This window comes from Carlito syrichta, unplaced genomic scaffold (assembly GCF_000164805.1).
Source record: "Carlito syrichta isolate Samal-C Ts95f unplaced genomic scaffold, Tarsius_syrichta-2.0.1 Scaffold309295, whole genome shotgun sequence".
Classification (NCBI taxonomy): domain Eukaryota; kingdom Metazoa; phylum Chordata; class Mammalia; order Primates; family Tarsiidae; genus Carlito; species Carlito syrichta.
The window spans coordinates 78,344-85,539 of NW_007253391.1; positions in this window are offsets into that span (position 1 = coordinate 78,344).

Genomic DNA, 7,196 nt, shown 5'->3' on the forward strand with positions numbered 1-7,196 from the left:
GGAGAGCTTGGAGCCCTATCTTCAAAGTCCTAAAAGATAAACAATTTCAACCAAGAATAACCTACCCGGCCAAGTTAAGCTTCATCAGCGAGGGGGAATTAAAATCCCAGATATCCAATCCCTAAGAACTTACGCTGCCACCAGACCACCTCTACATGAAACACTTAAGAAAGTACTAAGGAAAAAAGAACAACGTTCTTCACATGAGTACAGGAAAAAGAATAAAATACACATGAACCAACCTGAAAACCAAAAGAAAGACAAAAAACCAAGTGGAAGAACAACAACTCTATAAGAACTCTATGATAGGGATGAACTCTCACATTTCAATAATTAGCCTGAATGTGAATGGACTAAATGCACCACTGAGAAGACATAGAATAGCAAAATGGATAAAATACCATCAGGCAATAATATACTGCCTTCAAGAGACCCATCTCACTAGAAAGGACATGCACAGACTCAAAGTAAGAGGATGGGAAACAAATTTTCAAGCGAATGGAACACAAAAGAAAGGAGGCATCGTGATCCTAATTTCAGACAAAATACCACTTAAGCTATCAAAAGTTAAAAAAGATACAGAGGGCCACTACATAATGATAAAAGGTTCACTCCATCAACAAGAAATATCTGTCCTAAACATATATGCACCCAACATAGGAGCACCAACTTTCATAAAGCAGCTTCTAGGAAAACTAAAGAGATATTGACTCTAACACCATCAGAACTAGGGACTTTAATACCCCACTCACAACCCTAGACAGATCATCAGGACAAAAAAATCAGCAATGAGATCTGGAACTTCAGTGTGACTCTTGACCAAATGGACTTAATCGATACCTATAGAACACTCCAACCAAAGACCACAGAATACACAATTTACTCATCACCACATGGAATGTATTCCAAGATCAACCATATACTTGGCCATAAATCAAGCATAAACAAATTTAAAAGGACCAAAATTTTACCATGTACCTTCTTGGACCACAGTGGAATAAAAATAAACATTAACACCAACAAGGTCCCCCCCAAACCCACAAAGATATGGACACTTAACAACATGATGCTAAACAACTCTTGGGTCAATGATGAAATCAAAACAGAGATCAAAAGATACCTGGAAACAAATGAAAATGAGGAAACATCTTACCAAAATTTCTGGGACACCATGAAATCTGTAGTGACAGGGAAATTTATATCCCTACAAATGCACATGAAGAAAATGGAAGGATCACAAATTAACAGCCTAACAAGTCACCTAAGGAAGCTGGAAAAGCAAGACCACAAAAACCCTAATTTCAGCAGAAGAATTCGGATCACCAAAATAAAAGCCCAAATCCAGGACATAGAACACAAAAAGATAATACAAAAAAAATCAATGAAACCAAAAGCTGGTTCTTCGAAAGGATAAACAAGATCGATGGTCCCCTAGCTAGACTGACCAAGAAAAAGAGAGAAAAAAACCAAATAAGCACAATCAGAAACACAAAAGGTGAAGTCACATCTGACCCTGAAGAAATACAAAAGATCATTAGAGATTACAATGTACACTTGTATGGAAACAAATTTGAAAACCTTTCGGAAATGGAGGACTTTCTGTCATCACACAACCTGCCTAGGTTGAAACAAGAAGAAATTGAGACCCTAAAAAGACCAATAGCAATCAAGGAAATTGACTACGTAATAAGAAAACTTGTTTTTAAAAACTACCTATAAAAAAAAAGATGATTTTCCAGCAGAATTCTACAAGATATTTAAGGAGGAGCTGATACAAATCCTACTGAAGGTATTCCAGGTGATTGAGAAAGATGGAACTCTTGCCAAATCATTTTACATAGCTAACATCACATTGATACCCAAGCCAAGTAAAGACCCAACAAGAAAGAGAACTACAGACCAATATCTTTGATGAACATAGATGCTAAAATTCTCAACAAGATCCTAGCAAACCGGATTCAACAACACATCTCAAAAATCATCCATCATGACCAAGTAGGCTTCATCCTTGGGATGCAAGGCTGGTCCAACATTCGTAAAACCATAAATGTAATTAAATAAATCAATAGATGTCAAAACAAAAACCACATGATTATAGCATTAGATGCAGAAAAAGCTTTTGCTTAAATCCAGCACCCCTTCTTGATAAAAACCCTCGAGGCATACGGGGAACATACCTCAAAATAGTAAAAGCCATCTACGAGAAACCCACAGCCAGCATACTCCTAAATGGACAAAAATTGGAACCATTTCCCCTGAAAACTGGAACAAAACAAGGATGCCCACTCTCACTCCTCCTGTTCAATATAGTATTGGAAGTCCTGGCTAGAGCAATCAGAGAAGAGAAGGCAATCAGGGGTATCCAAATAGGAAAAGAGGAAGTCAAGCTATCTCTCTTTGCAGATAATATGATTGTGTACCTTGAAAACCCAAGAGAATCTGTCAAAAACCTCCTTACACTGATAAAGGCCTTAGGCAAAGTCTGAGGATATAAAATAAATGTGCAAAAGACAATCGCATTTCTTTACACCAATAATAAACAAACAGAAACCCAAATAAATTCCATTCACAATAACCACTAAAAAAATGAAATACCTTGGCATCTTGGTAACCAGAGACGTGAAAGACCTTTACAATTAAAACTACAAAACTCTGCTCAAAGAAATCAAAGATGACACAAACAAGTGGAAAAATATCCCATGCTCATGGACTGGAAGAATCAACATTGTGAAGATGTCCATCTTACCTAAGACAATCTACAGAGTCAATGCAGTATCCATCAAATTACCAGCAACATTCTTCTCAGACCTAGAAAAAACAATATAGGAATTCATATGGAAACACAAACAACCAAGAATAGCCAGAACAATCTTCAGCAAAAAAAAAAAAAAACAAAGCAGGTGATATCACATTACCAGACTCCAAACTATACTATAAAACTATAATCATCAAAACAGCTTGGTATTGGTATAGGAACAGGCATAGAGACCAATGGAATAGAATTGAGATTCCAGAAACAAAACCTCAATTTCTCAACCAACTCATCTTCGACAAAGCCTCCACCACCTACCACTGGGGAGAGGAGAACCTGTTCAGTAAATGGTGCTGGGAAAATTGGCTGACCACATGCAGAAGATTGAAACAGGACCCCTATCTATCCCCATACACAAAAATTAACTCCAAATGGATCAGAGACTTGAATGTAAAACCTCAAACCATAAGAACCTTAGAAAATGAAGGACATACCCTCATGGAAATCGGAACTGGCATCCAATTCCTGAACAAAACCCGAAACCCACAGGCCATAAGAGATAAGATAGACAAGTGGGACCTCATTAAACTAACAAGCTTCTGCAAAGTCAAAGAAACCATCAAGAGAGCAGGGAGACTGCCTACAGACTGGGGAAAAGTATTTGCCAACTCCAGGTCTGACAAAGGCTTAACACCTTGGATCTACAAGGTTGTTAACTCAAACATGCTGAAAAGAAAAAAACAAACAACCCCATTATAAAATAGGCAAAAGATATGAACAGACACTTCTCAAAGGAAGACATCCGAGCAGCCAACAGACACATGAAGAAATGTTCAACCTCACTAACCATCAGGGAGATGCAAATCAAAACCACACTGAGATACCACCTAACTCCAGTCAGAATGGCAATTATCAACAACTCAAAAAATAACAGCTGCTGGAGAGGGTGTGGCGAAAAGGGAACACTTCTACACTGTTGGTGGGAGTGTAAACTAGTGCAACCTCTGTGGAAAGCAGTGTGGCGATTCCTAAAAGCTCTAAATATCAACCTCCCATATGACCCCACAATCCCCCTACTGGGAATATACGCTGAAGAACTCAAATCACTCTATCAAAAAGATACCTACACACATATGTTTATCGTAGCATTGTTCACAATAGCAAGAACCTGGAAGCAACCATACTGTCCATCAAAAGAGGACTGGATTAAAAAAGTGTTACATATACACGATGGAATACTACGCAGCCATAAAAAAGAACAAAATCATGAATTTCGCTGCAACCTGGATGGAACTAGAGTCTATAATACTGAGTGACCTCTCACAGAAACAAAGATCCGAGTATCACATGTTCTCACTTATATAGTGGACCTTGATCATTCAACGTTATTACCATAAGAAAATGACTGACAGTGGTGGGAAACTATGTGGGGGAGGGGAAGGGAGATAGGATTAATGGTAGTAAATATCTGTCTGGGAACGAGGAGACACCTCTTATCAACAAAGGTGCCTGAATGAAACATATTTGTATACCTAACCCTTAACTATACCCCACAATATCATAATAAAAAGTATTGATTGTAAAAAAAAAAGAAAGTAAAGCAATGAATTAACCCTAATTAAGCTTCTGGTTTCTACTGAGTCTGAATTGCTGTAGATTTGTGGCTTCCAGATAATTCGGATGCTTCTTCAATGTAAGAATCACAGGTGAATGCAGACCACTCCCTGACTTCTCATGGTATCTATAAGGTTAAGTGCTTCTCAGTCTAGCAAATGCTCACCTTTAATTCAAAGCCAGATGCTAAGACCACCCTTCACTGAAAAGAAAAAAGATTAATATTAGCTTAAGGGCAGAGATCATAGAAGAATTAAATCTGAATCCACCGCAACTGCCACAAAATGTGCACTCAGTAAAAAATTATGAGGGGGGGAGAATATTGGATGGATGAGTTATCACCTTGTTTAAAAAAAAAAAAAAAAGCCTTAGAGGATTCTTTCATTACACTGTTCCAGGTATACAGCTTTCTGGTTTTGTTGGCTTAGAAGAATGGGCTCCATGATATCACTAACATTTATAAAACAAATTTAACCATGACAATCCTGGTTTTAAACTTTCAGTGGCATCTCATGTAGCATTTTTCTGACTCTTTGACCTACCTTTCTAGTTTCTACCCAGTCTACTCCCAATTTGCCTTGCCAGTTATGTGAGATAATGCCTACCAACCCTCAGCATTCATTTCTACTCCCTAGATATTTCTATGTTCTGTTTATCACAGGGGCTAGAAAACTGGCAACTATATTTCCCATATTGCCTTGCTACCTGGTTCAAGATGTGATTTTGTTAGTAAGAAACACTCATGCAATATTTGGTACATAGGAACTTGAGGCTGTCCTTCCTCTTACATTAGAAGCAATTCATGCACAAATTACAGTAGACTCAAATATTGTCAGTCATACTTTATTCTACCGTCTGATCTAGGAGTGTGCGTGAGCTATGAGGTTGGCAGTGGATATATACTGTTCCTAACCACGAGGAGAAAATAGCATTCCCCCCAATCTCTGGGTAACAGCAGTGGTAACATGATCTAAACATGTCACAACAACACTTTGACTTCCATGTTCCCTCCCAGCAAGTTTGGAATCACCTAATTTTCTACATTAGAGTCTTCCTACTAGAAATACCTAGAATGTTTTCTAATTTCTACACAGAATTCAGCAGTCTTGTCTCCCACCACTGCTCCGTTCATCCTCTGTCAATTACTCCATTCTCGGTGCTCACATTCCTTATATTCTTTTATGCATCCATGCCTTTGCACCAGCTGTTCCGTCTTCCTAAAATACCCTCCTCCTACCCCATTTATCTTTCTCTGTCAGGCTATCACATATGCATCTTTGTAAACCTGGTTCAAATGGCTATCTCTCAGGAAGAATGAGTTTTTTTCCTCAGCACACTTTGAGATCCTTCAAGGCAGACATTTTCTCATCTAGGACCTAGTATTGTGTTCAATGAGTGTATGAACAAATGGTCAACCCATGCTGAAGCAAGATACATAACAGTACACTCTAAGTTATTAGGGTAGCTGTAGCTTAATATGCAATGGCAACATAAAAACAGTGAGTACAATAAACATCTCTCATCAGAACCAAATATTTTATGCATAGCCCTGTCCTACCAAAGTCATGCTAATCTTCATGTACTCAATAAACATTTACTGTTCCCACACAAACTGAAGTGGTGGGGGGGGCAGGTCCTAGGTATCTACCCTAAGGAACAGAGGTTATTATATAAAAAGGCCACTGGTATCTGCGTGTTCATTGCAGCACAATTCACAACTGCAAAGATGTGGAATCAACCTAAATGCCCATCAACCAATAAGCAGACAATGAAAATACGGTATATACATACCTTGGAATACAACACAGACATAAAAAACAATGAAATCATATCCTTTGCAGCAACATGGATGGATGAAGCTGGAGATCATCATCCTAAGTAAACTGACTCAGAAACCTAAACACTGCATGTTCTCCCTCATATATGAGAGCTAAATGGTCACAAAGATGGAAATAATAGACACTGGGGACACCTATGAGGGGGTGGGGCAGGAGAAGAAGTTACGGCTCAGACTAACTAGGAGGTACAATATTCACTATCTGGGGAATGGACTACCTGAGGCCAATTCCGACCACAGCACAATATTTCCATATAATGAATATGCATAATTACTCTCTGAATCTTAAAAAAATAAAACTGTCCCAACACAAACTGAAGTCGCTGTGAGGGGCGGGGTCCACCATGTTTTTTAATCTTTACTAATAGTAGAGAATGAATTATATTAATGGGAATTTAGAGCCCAAAGGAACCTAAAAATGATCATATTTATGCACCTATTTTACAGGGGAGGAAATTTAAAAAAAGGAAGTTAAGCAACTTGCCCTGAATCACACAGTAATTTAACCACAAAGCTGAGCCCAGAACACAAGGCTCCCAATGGCCCAGCCTTGCCCAGTCCTGCATACTCACCCTTATGTCAAGCCACTTACTAAGCCAAGGCAAATTGTTTTAACAAAATACTAAAGGTATAGCATACAAACCCATCCAGTAGGTTATCCATACAATTTTCCAATTGTATGAATTTTATAGACCACAGACTGGGGTATGTAGAATGGCTTATTATGCAAGTAGTCCTCTTTTCACACAATAATGTAAGACCGTAAAAATGATTATGCAAGCTGAAAGTGTGCAAAACAATCTTTATGTTTGAACTGGGTTTTGAAAAATGCATATGAGAAGCCGGTTTCGGTGGCTCAGCCTGTAATCCCGTGCCTTTGGGAGGCTGAGGTGAGTGGATTGCCTGAGCCCGCAGGTTCAAGACCCGCCTGGGCAGGCAGACCTCATCTCTACAATAAATCAAAAAATTAGCTGGGCATGGTAGCGCGAGTCT